This window comes from Suricata suricatta, chromosome 17, assembly GCF_006229205.1.
Source record: "Suricata suricatta isolate VVHF042 chromosome 17, meerkat_22Aug2017_6uvM2_HiC, whole genome shotgun sequence".
Taxonomy (NCBI): domain Eukaryota; kingdom Metazoa; phylum Chordata; class Mammalia; order Carnivora; family Herpestidae; genus Suricata; species Suricata suricatta.
The window spans coordinates 11,057,402-11,076,176 of NC_043716.1; positions in this window are offsets into that span (position 1 = coordinate 11,057,402).

The following is an 18,775-nucleotide window of genomic DNA, read 5'->3' on the forward strand; positions in this document are numbered from 1 at the left end:
CAGGCTGTGCTCGTCAGAGGCTCGTTAGGACCCCGGCCAAGGGGTTGTTTGTGATTTCAGGGCTGGTGAGGTAGGTACAGGGTGACAGTTTGGTCTCCAAACGGGCCTCTTGCCGAGCAGCAGATCAGTGTCCAAGTCAGCACCCACCTCCTTCCCGCTTTCCGTGTTTGTTTTCCACAAGCTTCTGTTTATTTTGCTCCTGCAGCCAGAAGCAAAAGAGAATATAAGGCTGGCAGTGGGTGTGGGGGGCAGATTTTACTGGTCCTTGTCAAAGCAGAGCACACTGGGGGATGGGGATTGGGGGCGGGGTTGACCTGAGCCAAAACAAAGAATCCCTTCACTTCCAGGACCCACTGAGGCTGGTCCACCAGTATGTGGCAGCCGTATGTCACGCACCTCCCATGGAACATACATGCATTCTTTCAAAACACTTATAATTGGGCCACCAAATTTCCACCCAGTGCTGCCTATGGCTTTAGAAAAAATCCTAGCATTTTGCTTGCAATTAGGGCATCTGACCAGCAGGAGGACCAAGGCACTGTGGACAAGACCAAAATGGCTCCTCCCTTCAGCGTAATTAAATGTCCACAAGAGTCACCTTCTTGTCCAGTCATGTTTAAAAATTTTTTTAATGTTTTATTTATTTTTGATACAGAAGAGACAGAGCATGAGGGGGAGGGGGCAGAGAGAAGAAGACACAGAACCAGAAGCAGGCTCCAGGCCCTGAGCTAGCTGTCAGCACAGAGCCTGACGCAGGGCTTGAACCCACGAACGTGAGGTCTGATGTGAGCCGAAGTCGGAGGCTTAACCGACTGAGCCACCCAGGCACCCCTCCAGTCATGTTTTATATATATTGAACACTCTGAATGAAGCAGCACCAAACCAGCGTGGCATTTGGAAATACCTGTTTAATTTTTACTTTTTTTTTTAAGTTTATTTATTTATTTTTGAGAGAGAGATTGACTGTATGTGAGTTGGGGAGGGACAGAGAAAGAATCCCCAGCAGGCTCTGTACTACCAGCACTGCACTTTATGCGGGGCTCAAACTCACGAACTGTGAGATGATGACCTGAGCTGAAACCAAGAGTCGGAGGCTTAACCGACTGAGTCTCTCATGGTTATCCAGACTTCAGACCTCCAGGCTCCAGTAACCAGGGCCACTGGAAGCCTTTGCCTCCCTCCCTGCTGGGGTCCCATCCTGATGAGCCTCAGGACCCACCCAAACCTCCAGATGCAGCCTCTGTATCACCAAGGAAAAATAAAATTACTTCCGGTTTGGTTTCAGTACTTACTGCATTTTATTATATTTTTGTTTTTGAATTTCGGCATCCTATAACATGGCCGATAAGCAGTTTTTCCTCTCCCCCAGATGCACCATCACGACAGGGCCCCTTCCACCTCCTGATTCTTATGAAGGAGGGCAGCAGGGGTGGGGGTGGGGAGAGGCAGAACCTGAGGGGTTAAGAGAACTGCACCCAAAGGAGCAATGAGCCACAGCCAAGTGTGGGACCCATCCCTGTCTTCCTTTCGCTGTTGCGGGGACAGTGGGGGTGGGGTGGGGGGATGGGCTTGTCCTCAGCCTAGGAGCAGCTCCCGAATCAACCGGTGAGAAGTGACTCACTCACACGCAGACTGGAGACTCCATTCCTCCCAGAAGCAATAAACAGCCTGGCCTCGCCCATCCGCAGCGTGCTTGTGATACCATCAGCCCTTTGCAGGCAAAACTCCCTTTTCTCCAAGCATGGCAGACAGAGTGACTCATTCTTCCTGACCCAGGTTGACCCAAACACACACAGGGACAGAGTGATAACATCCTAGGGTTCCTGAGGAGAGCATGGGGGAACGGCATGAAGAAGAATGTTCTTGAATCAGAATTCTTGTCCACTGTCAGCAGACAGTGGCTTTGATGATGTCTATCCCTCTCCTAGTCATGGATGGTGACTGAGCCCTTACCGCATACAGGTGTTGTGCACGGCGCTGGGGAAGCCATGGAGGGGCTCGGCCATGAACCCTCCTTTAGCAAGCCCACAGTCAAGTAAGGGGGACAAAACCATGCGAAAGGGAAAATGATCCTTGTCTAAAGAGAAGTGCCTACTAAGTCTAGCAGATGTCACCTTCCCAGCATTCACCCCTTCTTCCTGATAGAATTCTGATCTAATTCAGGGATGGAGTGGAGATACCTAGATTTCAGAGAAGGTAGTCCCCATCTGGAGGTGGGTATGTGACCCAAGTCTGCATGATGGAAATGTGGCCAAGGGCTTGTGGCAAAGACTCACTGTGCAGGAGGCAGGGATGGCTGTGCAGGCGGCGTGATGGCCGAAGGCACAGCAGCTATCTTGCAATCAAGAGGCAGCTTTAAGTCTAATAGGCAACACAATGAGGATGATGAATGAGAAAGAAGAAAAGATTCGCTTGGATCTTTTTTTTAATATCTTTTATTTATTTTTGAGAGACAGAGAGAGACAGCACGAGCAAGGGAGGGGCAGAGAGAGATGGAGACAGAATCTGAAGCAGGCTCCAGGCTCTGAGCTAGCTGTCAGCACAGAGCCTGACACAGGGCTGGAACCCACAAACTGTGAGATCGTGACCTCAGCCGAAGCCAACACTTAACCGACTGAGCCACCCGGCGCCCCTCGCCTGGATCTTTAATGACTCCATGGAGTAGATAAATCAGTGCCTGGAGCCGCCAAACTCCCAACCTCTCAAGGTGTGGGAAAAATCACCTCCAGGTATTTCATAAGGCCACGGTTGGATGGGTTTCCTGTCACTTGCAGGCAAAAGCACTCCTGCCTGGTCCATTCGGACACTGGGGGAGTACAGGAGAAAGAGAAATTCCTTTTCTGTTGTATAGATTAGGGACAAAGTTGGAAGGCATGTCACTTAGGCCTCCACACTCGGAATTGTATGGGGGAGGATGGAGAAAGGGCTGCTGAAGGAAAAGGCCATCCATGCAGTGAGGATAATGATGGCATTTATTTAGTACCTACTATGGTCCAGGGAGTGTTCTAAGGACTCTGTACATGTATTATCTCACGTAATCCCCACAGCAATCCAGAGAGACGGGTTATTATTATACACATTTGGCAAAGAGGAAAAAGCTGCAGAGACGTTAAGAAACCTTCCTCCTAAGAGAAAGAGGCAAGATTCAAACTCCAACCTGACTCTGGAGCCTGAGTTCTTCACATGCAGACTTATCTCTCATCTGAGAACATTTCCCCAATAAAGTGATCGCTAACCCGAGGGCTGAAGGATGAGTGGGAGTTGAACAGGCAAAAGTTGGGGAGAAAGGAAGCGGGCGGGGGCAGCGGGGGCACAGGGCAGCAGGTGGGGCAAGAGAAAGCGCCAGAATGTACACGGAATGACGGACACAGGCTTCTTCGCCACAGCACTAGTCGCAGGAGCAGAGGATGCCTTCCCCAAGCAGCAGACAGCTGAAGTGTGTGGCATCCGTCACGTGGCCGTGTCACAGGATGCAGATGTCACGGCGCACCGAAGGGAAACCTCTCCAGAACAGAGCCAGCGAGCAGGCAAGGTGCAGGGCGGCAGGTTATTGTAAGAAAGCGGAGGGGGAGTGAAAGCAGAAAAGCTCTGGAAGGAGAAACGAGAAACTGAAGCTGCGATCGCCTATACGCATGGGGCCAGGCAAAGGAGGGCAGCGTTGGCACGTGGTGCTGCGTTCTTGAACCATGGGAATGTCACCTCTCAGAAGATCGTATAAAGAAAGGGAAGAGAGAGAGAGCACAGGCAGTCAGGGGGCCCGCCCGGAAGTCGGCCAGTGAAACTGGAGAGTAGGGAGGCAGGGGTTGAGGGACAGACGGCGAGGTGGGACCAGACCAGCGCTGAGGCGAAAGCTTTGGCCTTCATCCCATGAATGACGGATGGTGGAAGACCAGGATGTTTTTAAATTTTTTTACCTTTTTATTAAGGAAAATGTGAAGCATGCACAAATATAAAAATAGTAGCATGATGAAGCTCTATGTGGCCTTTACTGAGCTTCAGCAATTACCTGCCAATGGTCAGCATCCCAAACAATCATCACGTCTATAACAATCCCAGTGGGGCGCCTGGGGGGCTCAGTCAGTTGAGTGTCCGACTTCGGCTCAGGTCATGATCTCATGGTTCATGGGTTCGAGCCCCGCGTCTGGCTCTGTGCTGACAGCTCAGAGCCTGGAGCCTGGTTCAGATTCTGTGTCTCTCTCTCTCTGCCCCTCCCCCAGCTTGTGCTCTGTCTTTCAAAAACAAACATTAAATTAAAAAAAATTAAACAATCCCAGTAATTCCTTAATATTGCCAAGTATCTGACCAGTATTTGAATTTCTGTGATCAGCTCATAAATGAATGTTTTCCAGCCGGTCTGTTCAGTTCAGGCCAACTCGGGATCTGACCAGGGTCACGCACGGTGCTCAGCCAGCCCGGCCCAGGTTCTCGCTCCTCTCTGTTCAGCCCACTGCTGGAGAGGCCAAGCAGTGTGGCCTGCGTCCCGCTGAGCACACATCCTGGTGGCCTTCCCCTTGCCCTCCTGTCTGTGCCTGCACTCTCTACACACCGGGAGCTCCTGGTCTGACTGAACATCTACCATCTTCTCCATTTTTTAATTTTCAAATTTATTTATTTATGTTGAGAGAGAGAGAGAGAGAGAGAGAGACAGAAAGCAAGAGGGGCAGAGAGAGAGGAAGAGAGAATCCCAAGCAGGCTTAGCACTGTCAGCACAGAGCCCAAGACAGGGCTCGAACTCACAAACCATGAGATCATGACTTGAGCTGAAACCAAGAGTCAGATACTCAACTACTTGGCCACCCACGTGCCCCCTGTTTTCTTCTTTTGCAAGACTACTCCAGAGGTGGTGCTGGGCACTCTGCCGGGGTCCCAGCTGGGCTGCATGGCTCCTGACTGTCCATCTTTCCGTGGCACTGAGGCCAGTCAGCACTTTGCCACCTTGCCAGCAGCGGGTCTAGGAGAGGAGAACCATGGGCAGATTTGGATTTTGATGGCTGCACTATGGGGAACTCACACTTGACCTCATCCTCAGGATTTGAGGAAGGAGGTGGGGGGAGGGAAGAGACCCCCCTGGGTCTGGCCCCCGGTAGTGCTTCGAGTGGAGGAAGAGGAAGTCTTTGTGAGGACGTATAAAGAGAAAGAAGTCACATGCAGACCAGTGATGGGCTGAGCGACAGCAGAAGGGCTGCAGCTTGAGCCCACGGGGTCCCTCTCTGAGGTCACCGAGATGGAACACTGAGGAGGGGAGGGCGGAGAGGCAGACAGCACACTCACTTTGGACATGCGGAAGGTCAAGGGGGCCATGTCATGGCAGCTGGCCCACCTGTGCTGACCTCAGGAAAAGGGCTGGAGATGGAGGAGCAGATCCAGAGGCATCAACGCCAGCTCCCGGCCAAAGCTCCAGGAGAGGGTGGCATCACGGGGGCCGTACCTGCGAAAAGAGAAGGGTGCCCTGCTGACCACGAGCCATGCGCGGGGAGTCACCCACAGGGGGATGGTCACGGTCTGCGGATGGTGATTTCAGCGGTGGCGCAGATGTGGAGAGCAGGGGGCGGAGCAATGAGGCGTCAACAGAGACCCGCAGGGACGTTCAGCAGGGATGCAGGAAAGGTGCCAGCGGCCCTGCTCAGAACAGCACCCGCGGAAAGCCGGGCTCTCGGCCCTCGGCGGCAGAACGGACACCCGCCTATGCCCGGCCCCGGGGAGCGACAGACGGCCACCATCCTCCGCCAGGCTGGAGGCCGTTGGGCACACAAGGGCGTGGAGGGAAACATTCCATCTATAGGAAGTTCAAGGACAGGCAGAAAACCAAGGTACAGTGTTAGAGGTCGGATAGCTGTGACCTCTGGGAGGAGGCCCTCGGGGCAGTTATCAGTGTCCGGGTTCTGGTGGCCCGGGAGGACCCCTGGGCTATGCACGTGTCCGCTGCAAGGTCACTCTTCACTGAAAGCTTACCAAAGAATAGCAAACTCGGGAGGCAGCCAGTGACCCGTGAGATAAGCTCACACCGTGGGCCGGGCTTCAGCGCGCCTCTGCGGCCAGGCCCTGTCTCCCCTCCATCCTCGTCACCTCTGCCCCTCTGTCTGGGAAACGTCCCTCAGCCACGTCTGACTGACAGGCTCCTACGCATTCTGCAGGGCCCTCCCGGGCCTAACCCCAGTGGAGAAAGTCCGAGACTTCTGTCTTGGCAACTCTACTTTCAGGGACTGTGAGGGCCCAGACTCCCCACCCCCCTCCATCCCGCCCCCCTGCCCCGCCCCGCTCAGCCCTGAGTGGAGTTGCTCTTGTGCTTGCCATGGAAATGTTTGTCATCCTTTGACAACATGTCAGGCTGAACCACGTGGAAAGAGCTGGGGCCTGGGAATTTCTAGAAGGTTGTGGTCTCTAGAGGTTCAGGGGCAGCAGCCTGGTCCACACCTCCAGGCTCCCAGCCTTCCCTGGCTCACTAGAACAAGCTACATGGCTTTTTTGTGACGGGCAGGACTCTGGGGGCTGGGCTTAGGTCCCGTTCTGCCGCTCTCTGCTGCTGGTGAGCCTTGGGCAAAACCGTGTCACCTCTCTGAGCCCATTTCCGCATCAGGTAAATGTGCCTTGCTGTGGGGCTGTTGTGAGGATTACAGGACTTCAAACACGTTGCCAAAATCTCCTTGGCTATACCTTGAACACAGAACCAGAATCTGGGCACACTTACCCTCTCACCCTGGTGCAGTTCACCCTCATGGCCTGCTGGACCAGCACTGGCTCCTGGCTTCCTCCTTTGCCTGCAGAGGCCACACTGCCTGTGGCAGCCAAGGGGTCAGATCATGCCCCTCGGCTCAGAGCCCCCCAGTGACTCCCTCCGTCCTCTGGGGCAAAGCCAAAGTCCCTTATTCTCTCCAGAAGGTCCTGCCTGGACCAGTTTCCTGTCACTTCTCCACCTCCTCCCATTGTCCCCTTCCCTCGCTCCACTTTAGCCGCACTGGCCTCCTTGACTTTTTTGTTTTTCTTTTTAAGAGAGAGGGAGAGGGGTGCCTAGGCGACTGGCTCAGTCGATTGAGCACCCAGCTTCGGCTCAGGTCATGATCTCACGGTTTGGGGTTAGAGCCCCACTTCGGGCTCTGTGTTGACAGCTAGCTCAGAGCCTGGAGCCTGCTTCAGGTTCTGTGTCTCTCTCTCTGCCCTTGCCCTGTTCATGCTCTGTCTTTCTCTGTCTCTCAAAAATAGGGGCACCTGGGTGGCTCAGAAGGTTGAGCATTAGACTTTGGCTCAGGTCATGATCTCAGAGTTTGTTTGTTCGAGCCCTGCCTCAGGCTCTATGCTGGCAGCTCAGAGCCTGGAGCCTGCTTCCAACTCTGTGTGTCCCTCTCTCTCTGCCCCTCCCCTGCTTATGATCTGTCTCATTCTGTCTTGCAAAAGTAAATAAATGTTAAAAATAAATAAATAAGTAAATGTAAAAAATTAAAAAAGAGAGAGAGGGAGGGAGAGAGCATGAGTGCATGAGTGGGCGTGAGTGGAAGAGGGGCGCTTACAGCACAGAGCCCAACATGGGGCTTGAACCCAGAAGCCATAGGAGCATGACCTGAGCCAAAATCAAGCAAGAGTCCGACGTCCAGCCAACGGAGCCACCTAGGCCCCCCGGCTCCCTGCTATTTTTTGGATAAGCCTAGCACATTCCTACCTCAGGGCCTTTGCACTTGCAATTCCCTCTGCTTGGAACACTTGTCCTCCAGATATTGGTGGCTCCACTCTCTCCATCTCTCAGCTTAAATGCCACTTTCTCTGTGAACTTTTCCAAGTGCAACCACCATCACCACAGCGCTCACTGTTCCCTCACCCAGCTTTGACTTCCTCTGTATCTCTTACCAACATCTGCCACAGCAGATATTTTCCTTACTTGGCTGCTAATTGTCGTGCTCTTTCTTATGTGAACCACAGCGCACGTGGCAAGGATTTGGACTTTTCTTCACTGGCCTGTGCCCAGCACGTGGACCAGAGCTTTGCATATAATAGGTGCCCAATGAGAGCCCGGTTGGAGTCCATGCCGATTACTGAAGGCCTGTGCCACACCATTACTGAGTGTTTGAATATCACTTCTGGCTGAGGAATCTCTGGCTGGACGTAGACAGCCTGGACTTTTTGGAGCAGGGAGGAGCCCGCACAGTGACGGGGCATGCAGGGCTGGAGGCAGAGAGGAGCCCGTGGCCCCTAAAATATCTCCTTATTCAGTTGCCATGAGTCTTCACCTTCCACGGAAGCTCCCTTCTCTGGGGTTTAACTCCTTCTCTGTGCTTCTCCTTTCAGCAGAAATGTTCCAATGCCAGCACTCAAGTGCCCAACTTGTGTTTAAGGCTGCTCCTATCCGGCACAATAATTCTGGAAAAACAAACCACTCCAAACTCTGAGCCTTCAAATATAGCATCTTATCCGTGTTTGAGAGTCTTCGGCTGCTGACGCTGCTGGTCCTGGCTGGGCTCACACACATCAGGTCTGAGTCCTCTGTGAAGTCTGTCCCCCAGCAGGCTGGCCTGGGGACGTCCTCACCGCTGTGCCAGGGGGCCCAGCCCCAGGGGCCACCGCGAGGCCTCCGCAGACAAGCTGGGAACTAACACCCTGTGGCTACGGGACAAACTGAGTCCGGAGGTGGGTGGACCCCACCCTTGGGTGGGAGGAATTGCAAAGTCATGGATGTCAAGGATGTGCATACAAGAAGGTGGAGAATCACAGCCAGTTTTTGGAATCAGTCTTTTGTGCTGTTTCCAATCCTTTTAAATTGAAGATAAGGCAGAGGTTAAAAAAATACACCAATAAATCCTGTGACTAAGGGCCAGTTTCTGGGTCCATTTCCTCCCTTGGAGCTCTGAGCTGTTGGGTCAGAAGTCTAGCTCCCTGGCTGCAGAGACCACGTGGAGACCCAGCCACACGCAGCCTTCCGGCCCCTTCCCCCTCGCCACCAGGTGTGGGAGGGAAGCTCTGGACCCTCCAGACGGTACTGGTGGGCGGGCTGAGTAGTCCTGAATGGCCCGCACCCAAAGCCGCGAGCAACAGCAGGATCACCCAGTGAAACCCGGCCTGACTTCCTGAGTCACAAAATTATGGGATCTGATCAAGTGGTGATTGAAGCCACTGGGTTTGGGACACAGTAAGTGCCTGGAGCAGGAATCAGAGCTGGCTCTTCTAACTCCAGGGCCCATGGCCGCCGAGAACCGGACTCCTCAAAGCTGAGACGTTCTGTTTGTCAGCAAGGAAGATGGCTCTCCAAGGGAAGCCTTGTGACAGCTCCGTGTGTTTTGGGAACAGGACCATCAACAGCAGTGCTGGCACTGACCCTGACGGCCTGTCACACGGCTTAGCACCCCCACCGCCCACTCCTCAGGGTGCACATGTGAGCTTCCCTGTCGGCGCATGTGGTGCCAGGCATCAGAGAGCGCAAGCATTCCTGCACAACGATGGCCTCTGTCACCCAGCTTGGATCTGCCTGCGGAGCACATGCATAAAGCCCTGAGGGGGTCCTGCCTTGAGGGGTGCTGTTCTCTGGCCGAGGCTTATCAGTCAAGTCTTCCCTGGAGATGGCGTTAATAGCACGGGTGTTGGCTGGTGCAGAACCTCAGTAAAGGTGCACGGTCAGGACTGCAGTGACTAATTGCTGGCTTTTGTCCTTGTTCCTCCGTGTGCAAATCGCATCCATCGTTTACAACTCATTTGGTTTATATTCAGAGACAAGGTAAACACAGGACATCATAGGCTCGTGCCCTGACTCAGGTTGCCTGCGCTCCCCGTGCCTCCGGCCAACACCCCGCAAATCTGTGCGGGGCCCAGAGCTTGTGTCTGAAGCTGTGTGGCAGTGGAGCCGCATCGCAGCCTCCCTGTGTGGTTAGCGCTCCTCCTCGTGTTTGCAAAGCATTTGTGTGCTCACGACCTCACCATGACTCAGCACTGTCCTTAGTTTAACCAACGCTGTTTCCAAACCAATAAAGCTGTCTCGGACAAGCGTTCCCGCCAGGACTCCCAGTGAAGGTGCGGCCTCTGGCAGCGTGGGTCCAACCTGCAGATAGGTTCCGTTCGTTCTGTGAGGTGTTTTTAAAAAACGAATCACTATTTAAAAATTAGGATTTCACTTAAAAATGGTGGCAGACACTAATGGTTACCTCTCAGTATCTGTTTTCCATGTTCCTAGGCAGCTATGTGCCCAGATGAACGGCTACATTTCCCAGCCTCCCTGGTGACAAGGTAAGACCATGTGACTCAGTTTTAATCAATAAGATGGAAGTGATGGGCCCCTTTTGCACTTCCCTCCTTCCTTTTTCCTGCGTCTGGAAGAAGGATGAGTGGTTGGTGCTCCAGCAGCCATCTTGAACTATGAATTGACCTTGAGAATAGAATCCTCTTGATGGAATGGTGTAGGAGGAAGAGAAAAAGTCCCTAAGTCTCCTTAGTGAGTCTAAGAAGCCATGGAACTAGCCCCAAACTACCTGCCTCCTTTTTTTTTTTTCATGAGGGAAACTGAAAAGCAAACAAAATGAAACCTTTCTTATGTAATCCACTGTGATTGGGGGATTTCTGTTCTAGGTAGCCAACCTAACCCTGGAACACTGCTTCTCTTGAAAAATCACAATATCTAGGGATCTGGAAACACATTCTTTCTTTATAACAGAATTATTGAGATGTGATTCACACACCAGACAAGTCACCCATTTATAATGTACAAGTCACTGGTTTGGAGGATACAGTCGTGCGTCCATCACCGCTATCTACCTATCATTACCCCCGAACATTTTCATCACCCCAAAAAGAAAATCTATACCCACTAGCGGTCAAGCCTCATTCCTCCACCCAGTCCCACATCATCAATCTACCTTCTGTCTCTGTGGATTTGTCTATGAGAACATCTCATACAGACGGAATCATACAATATGCGGTCCTTTATGACTGACTTCTTTCACTCAGCATAGTGTTTCCAAGGCTCGTCTGTGTTGTCACATATGCTGGATCTTCATTCCTTTTAACGGTTCGAATTGGTCCACCTCCTGGGTAAGAGACAGTGTAGGAAAAGTGGGAGGGACTCAGCTTCTATGAAGCCACTGCTCTGAGGCAGGGGTGAAAGGTCTCCATAAGCTTAGAGACAAATACCTCCTTCTGGGGAAGTGAACAAATGAGAGATGATGAGTCAGCAGGGAGTAATGATTGAGAAAAAATTAGAAATAACAACTTAAAGCAAATATTTGGAATGTTGACCACGAAGAAAGACACCCTGTGGTGGTCTGTGGCACTGAGACTCCAGAACCTGGTCCTGGGATCCAGTAACAGGTGTACCGCTCTTTGTTGAAACATTCAGGTGACAGACACTCTTGATGCCAGCTGCCTGTGGGGTAGAGGTTGGGTCAGGGCTCCCCCTACAGACAGGGCGCAGCTCCCGAGTCCTTCCAGCTGTCTCCTCCCACGGAGACCGTGGGTGAGCTTTTATCCTTGATCTTCCACCTCTGTTTTCTTTTCTTTTTTAATGTTTATTTGTTTGTTTGGAGAGAGAAAGAGAATGCAAGCAGGGGAGGGGCAGAGAGACAGAATCTGAAGCAGGCTTCATGCTATCAGCGTAGAACCCGACCCCAGGCTCAATTCCACGAACCATGTGATCATGGCCTAAGTTGAAATCAAGAGTTGGACGCTTTACCGCTTGAGCCACCCAGGCACTGCCACATCTTATAGAAGATGTTTTATTCTAGAAGACTATTTCTTGGTTCCCAAGTCTCTAATAAAAGCAGAACAGAAGGTCGACAGAGACAGTTGTGTGCTTTTCTTGCATGCAGCCTTGGGTCCATGAAGTTCCCATGCCCACCCTGTGGGCGTTTGGATTTACAGTCCCTGGTCTAGCTAAGCTCATCATTTAAAAAAAAAGATATTTAAAAAAGAGACTGGGAGCATGTGTGGCTCCCTCTCAGAATACTCCCCAACTGGTTGATGTTGCTTTTAAAAAATCAGAAGGAGGGAGGGTGTTCAGGGAAGGAGATGGCAGCAGGTTGAGGGGGCCCCGAGGGCCTGGTCAGAAGAGGGCACAGTCCACGCTCTTCCCAGGAAGGAGGTGATGGAGCCACTATCTCCGGGCTTCCCTTCCCTCCCCATCAGTCGGGAGTGAGAAGGGCCCAGCCTCCTGCTCTGGGGCATGTGTTCAGAACCCCACTCGACTCTTGCAGGAGCCCCCAGGTTTGGAACCCCAGGTGCTATGGAGAACCCCTTTCCTGGAGGAGTGCATGCTGGAACAGGGCTCAGTCCACGTCTTCCTACCCGTGGCTTATTCCCAATCCCAGGGGTTCCCAAGGGGTTGTCCCAAACGGGGGCTCACTGGGACTCCAGTCAAGGGCAAGGTGATCTGTGCCATGTGTGGCTGTGTCCCTGTGTCATTAGATAAGGCACCTCAGGGAGACATTGCCAGGTCTTTATTCTGAGAGTCTGTCCTACAGTTGGGCCTTTTAGGAGTGGGGTTGTTGAAAACTAGTGCTTTCTTGGGCGCCTGGCTTAAGCATCTAGACTTTGGTTCAAGTCATGCTGTCACAGTTTGTGAGTTTGAGCCCCACATCAGGGGAGTATGAGCCCCCCTTCAGGTGAATTCCAGGCCCACTTTGGGTAAAAACATGAGCCTTAGGTGACCCCACTTCTCTCTGTATGTGCCCCTTGCTCACTTGCACCCTCTTTCTCTTTCTCTTTAAAAAAATATAGGGACCCCTGGGTGGCTCAGTCGGTTAAGCCGCCGACTTCGACTTCCACTCAGGTCACCTCATGGTTCATGAGTTTGGGCCCCACATTGGGCTCTGTGCCGACAGCTCAGAGCCTGGAGCCTGCTTCACATTCTGTGTGTCTCTCTCTCTCTGCCCCTTCTGCTCTGTGCACGCTCTCTCTCTCTCTCTCTCTCTCTCTCTCTCTCTCTCTCTCTCTCTCTCTCTCTCAAATATAAATAAACATTAAAAAAAATTAAAATCTGCTTGAAGTCCCTAGTGGGCCCCTAACACTCTCCTCCCCACCATGCTGCCTCTGAAATGTCTCTGGCACAGAATAATAGGAAATTACCATTTAATCAAAATCTTCAAGGTCTAGGAACGTCTGGGTCAGTGACATCGTGGCGCATGAAGGGACTTAACCCTAGTCTTCTGTCACTGCTAAGGACAGAAGCCTTCTCCTCCACGTCAGCATGACCCAGACTTGGTGGGGATAAGGAAGGGCCAGCGCCGACACTGCACCCTGCAGAGAACACGCTGGGCTCTGGCCCACGCTGGTCCATGTGGGAGCCGGGCCGAAAACTCTGCCTCGCTTTGTAGTTCATGGGGGAACAAAACGAAAATGTTGGTTCAATCTGAGGTTTGCAAATCAGCATGCATTGTTCCAGGGCGTTCAGTTCCATTTAAACCCCTGGAACATGGGAGCGGGTGACCCTGCCGGGCCCCTGGGACTGCTGTGCCTTACGGTGAAATTGTCGTTAATTGCCAGAGGTACAGACTGCTCTGCCTTTTCCCAACTCCTGGTTTTTCACAGACAGATAAACACCAGCGCTGAGTCAGAGCCAGAGAATGATCGCCCGGCCCTCGTGTTTTTGGCGGGGCAGGGTCGGGGTGGACAGAAGCAGGCCTAAAAGCTGACATAGTCCACCTTTCCGGACGCTCCCAGGACAAACGGACGGGATGCACATTTCCATCCTTCCTTACAACCAGCCGGATCACTGCTTTGTCCTTCCTTTGGGAAGCGGTCTAGCTCTGGCTGAGGATTTTTCTGGCTGGTCCCTGTGGGGTGGTGGGGGGCTGTGGATTCCCACTGAGAGCTGAATCCATAATTGTTCCCTTTCTTCTCGTCACTGGCATGGCAGAGACTCAAAGTGGGAGACAGGAAAACAGAACCCATTTTGAGCCTATTCTGCAAGAAGCCTATTTCCTGGTCCCCAAGGCGGGAGTGGGAAGGGGAGAGAGAGAAGATGGTTAGGGTTTGGTCCCCTGGTGATCTTGCGGCACCGATGCTGGGGAAACGTTGCTCTCTGGGAGGACCAGAGCGTGCAGGGTGACTGAAGTGGCAGAGGAGGCCCTTACAGGGAAACGAAGGAAGGCTTCCTGGAAGAGGTGTCATCCGGTGTGGAATCAGGGGTGGGAGGAAGGTTTCCGCGGGGGCATTCCAGACGGGAGGAAGAGCTTAAACCAGAACGAGTGGCTGGTTTCTACTTAAGAAATGACAGTGGGAGAGAAATCAGGAAAGTTAACTACTTGGAGAAGATGGATGCTGAATAAACAAGTCAATCAGGGAAATGCAAATGAGGACCCGAGGGAGCCACCCTCTCACACCCACTGAACTGGCAAAGATGGAAATCTGACAAGGCCACGGCTCCGCGATTCGGGACAATGGGCATGCTCACACACAGCCCGTGGGTGTGACCACTGGGAGCAGTGGGAGAACCACGTGGCACCCTGCTGTCAGGTGGATTGCTCACACTCCCTGTCAGCCTGTAACCCAGCAGTCCCGCTCCCGGTCCTCACATGCTTCGGACAACGCACTCCAGAAGGTTCTCAGCAGCAGCGGCCACAATCCCGACAGTAAAGATGAGGAACACCACACATGTTCACTGGCGGGAGGTTTCCTCACAGCTGGAATCCAGTGCGGCAGGAGGAACGAGCCAGTATTCCCGTCCCGGAGCAGATCCTGGGCTTCTGGGCCCAACCCTCCATCAGATATTTTGGTGGAAGGGAGGGGTTGGACTCTGCTCACGGCTTAGGCCAGGCAGGACTCCCTTCGGAGCTCCCATCTAAATCAAATGGCTGGACTGAGGGTGGGGGAGTGGTGGGTCCCCAAGGAAGTCAGGACAGGGGTCTGCAGAGGACACTGTTGGTGTCCCTACCAACCCCCCTCCAGGCCCTCCAGGTGGCTGTCAACAGGCATCAGTGCTCAGTGCTCCAGGGCCCCTGCTTGGACTCCCTGCGTGCTTCCTGCCCCAAATCCCGCCCCCTTCCCAGGGCAGCCTGTGGCCAGTGACTGACTGGTAAGGGACGAGAACCCCAGCTCCTGCGCTTCAGGGCAGGACAGACTGGGGGGTGTGATTTGTACCTGAGAGCTGCTGCAGGCTCAGGTCTAGGCGAGGAGTCCTCGAAAATCGCATCCTCCATTTCCTCCCCTTCCTTCGCTCCCTGGCCAGGTTTCTCCTAGGAGCCTTTGAACCTTTCACTCAGCATCTGTGTCTGGGGGCATCCGGGTGCTATTTTTCAAAAGAGAAGTGAACAGAGACAGAGCTACAATCACAACAGATGGGAAGAGGAATAAGTGAGCAGAACTCGATTTGATGAACTTGGAGGAGCCGCCAGCCTCTCTGGACTGTGGCCTCCTCATTTAAAACCAAAAGACACAACCAGGCAGTTTACAGAAGAAATAGCCAAGAAACATGGCCAAGAAACATGTGGATATTGCACACTGTTGCAATCAGAGAAACTACAACGTTTTTTTTCGGTCAGAGGGCAGGGATCAGAGTAATGGAAGAGTTTATTGGTGGAAATATAAATTGGTGTAATCTTTTGGGAAGGTAGTTGAACAGCATCTATAAACATGTTAAGTGGGGGCGCCTAGGTGGCTCAGTCAACTCTCGATTTCGGCTCAGGTCATGATCTCACAGTTCGTGAGATCGAGCTACACATTTGGCTCTTAGCTGACAGTGCGGAGCCTGCTTGGGATTTCTCTCTCTACCTCTATCTCTGCCCCTCTCCTGCTCACACGCTCTCTCTATATCGCAAAATAAACAAATAAACTTGTAAAAAGGTTAAATGGGAGAATGCTTTCACTTGGCAATTCCACCTCTATGAGTTATTCTGCAGCAATAATTGCACAAGAACACAAAGAAATGTGCACAAGTAATTTACAATTGAACAATTTGCAAGTGTAAATTCAGCACTGTTTATGACACCAACAACTTGCAAACAGCCTAAATGTCCTTTAGTCGGGGTTTGGTTAAAAATGGCAGAACAGAGGCTCCTGGTGACTCAGCCGGTTAAGCGTCTGACTCTTGGTTTCGGCTCAGGTCATGATTTCACAGTTCACGCGTTTGAGCCCAGTGTTGGACTCTGTGCTGACAGCTCAGAGCCTGTTTGGGATCCTTTCTCCCTCTCTCTGCTGTCTCTGTCTTTACCAAAATAAATAAATAAACTTTAAAAAATTGTTTTTGAATGCCAGAACACTCCTAAGATGGGACACTAGCCCACCATTGGGAAGACTGCGGTCAGGTTCTGGGTCCGGGCAGAGAATCTTGCCCATGACGTGTGAGCAAGTGAAAAAAGCCAGTTGCGGAGCAGAGTGTACGTGAAATTCCATGTTTGTGAGAAGTATTTCTAAACATAAATATCATAAGTTTGCAAATGCATGGAGAACAATCCAGAAGAATACATTATTAGCTGTTTTAACTGTAGTTACTCTTAGGAATAGGGCTGGTGATTTTCTAGATAGTTTTTGGATTCAAAAAAAATTTTTTTTGACAGTATGTCTCTGAATTTTTTTGGAGCACGGGTCACATTGGCCATTTTTTTTAATTTAGAAATTTAAAATAGAAGTAGTTTAGCGCCTGCCAAGAACTTTACCACTGACCATGCTCTCTGGTCCTCACAAAAGTCCTATTGGAGTAGGGATTGCTGCTGCCCCCATTCAACAGATGAGGAGACTGAAACCCAGAAATTCACCGAAGTTCCAAGTTGCGGAGCCAAGATCCAGTGCCGATGGCCTCACCCCAGGCCTCAGACTCTTAACCATGGTGCTACCGTGCCTCACAAAAGACAAATGAGAGATCACTCCACTTTGGCTATGAGCACCCAACCCCCTTTCTTCAAATTAAAATGTTGATTGGAAGCCCAGTTTGTAAAACAGGGGAGTGAACTGCTCTGGTAAAGAAGTAAGGCTAAGCAGCCGTTCTGGTGTCTCTGGTCCCTGCCTTCACGGCACTGCCCTCCCCAGGACCCAGGGGCTGCCTAGGATCCCAGTTTGAAAATCGTTGAGCTTGGTGATTGGGAAGGCCCCTTCCCTTTTTCTGATACTCCAGGATTCTAACCATATTGCTTGCTTTGAAAGGGATTGAAAAGGAAGATAAAAACGTGTTACTGGGTCATTCAACACCAAGTGAAGAGTCATTGTGCTTTAAATAAAGAATAAGGGTCAGCTTGCTTCTGATGTCACCCTCGGCAAATAGGTGGAACCACTGGCCTCCATAGAAACCTTGTACGAAGGAGACGGTCTTAGCTCGGTAAGTGCTGCTTTGATTTAAAAAAATCCCGGACCCTCATCATCACCAGTCTAGAATAGCGCCTCTCCACCCACGCCACACACACTTTATTTTTTATTTGTCTCTTCTCGGAACAGGCAGCAATTTCTGTCGTTACGTCCACGGCTACACCTCCAACAGGGCCAGCACACAGCACACGCGCAATAAATGCTTGTTGAATGAATAAATGAACCAACACAGGCGTGACTGGTTGATTTTCATGCAAGCAGACACTGGCAGACAGTCGTTAGCCACACTGGCTCTGAGATTTGGGCAACAAATCAAGATAAATAATAGCACTGGATTTTAACTCATCGAATAAAGTGTGAGTCCATACTGATAGAAATGGATGACTGCGTAAATAAATGGGGGAAAGAGGGAAATTTTTCCTTCCAGAAGAGTTCCACTTAATAAATATAGTGAGTCACCATGAAAATACTGCAGTGCTAACTGTCACAGAGGAGATCCACTCACGGATGCTAATATTAGTGGGAGAATGTTTAAGGAGAAACAAGATGTGTGCAGTTGTAAAGTATGTTCCTCCCAAATACTTATTAATTACAAAGGACGAAATAATAGTTTTACAGTGGGAGAGACCTGGCCAGACACTGTGTTAACCAATTGGTTAAGGTTAACATCTTCAGCAGTGGCACACCCTGATATCACATACCTCCTACAATGAGGCACCAAGAAGGGCACATCATCAAGGCTGTGGCACTTTTTCCAGAGCCTCAGTCTAATCATGAGAAAACATTAGACAAACCCAACATGAGCAACGTTTTGCCAAATACCTGACCAATACTCTTCAAAAATGTCAAGGTCATGAAAGACAAGGACAGACTGAGAAACTTCTACAGATGGGAAGAGATCAAGGAGATGAGACAACTTAAGGCAACGTGAGATCTGGAACAGAAAAAGAACATGCTATAGGGTCAGCAAACCACAGTGTGGCCCTCTGCTTGCTTTTATAAATAAAGTTTTATTGGCACACAACCAAGCCACTCATCTCCACATGGTCTGTGGCCCCTTCAATGCTACACCTGCAGAGCCGAGTGATTGCAACAAAGATCTCATGGCTCACAAAGCTGAAAAAAACTATCTGGTCTTTACAGAAAGCGTTTGCTAACTCTTGCATTAGAGGAAAAGCTGACAAAATCTAAATAACAACTGTAGTTTGGTTAATAGTATTTTACCAATGTTGATTTCTTAGTTTTGAGAATTGTACAGTTAAGCAAAACTGGAAGAAGGATATATGGAAACTCTACTATCTTTGGAACTCTTCTGTAAATTTAAAATTATTTCCAAAATTTAAATATTGTGGGGCACTTGAGTGGCTCAGTTGGTTGAGCGTCCAATTCTTGATTTTAGCTCAGGTCATGAACTCATCGTTTGTGAGTTTGAGCCCCACATCGGGCTCTGTGCTGACAGCACACAGCCTGCTTGGGATTCTCCCTCTTTCTCTCTAAATAAATAAACTTTCTCTTAAAAAATTTAAATATTGTAATGAAAACAAAATAGCCCAGATGCTTGAACAGGAGGGAG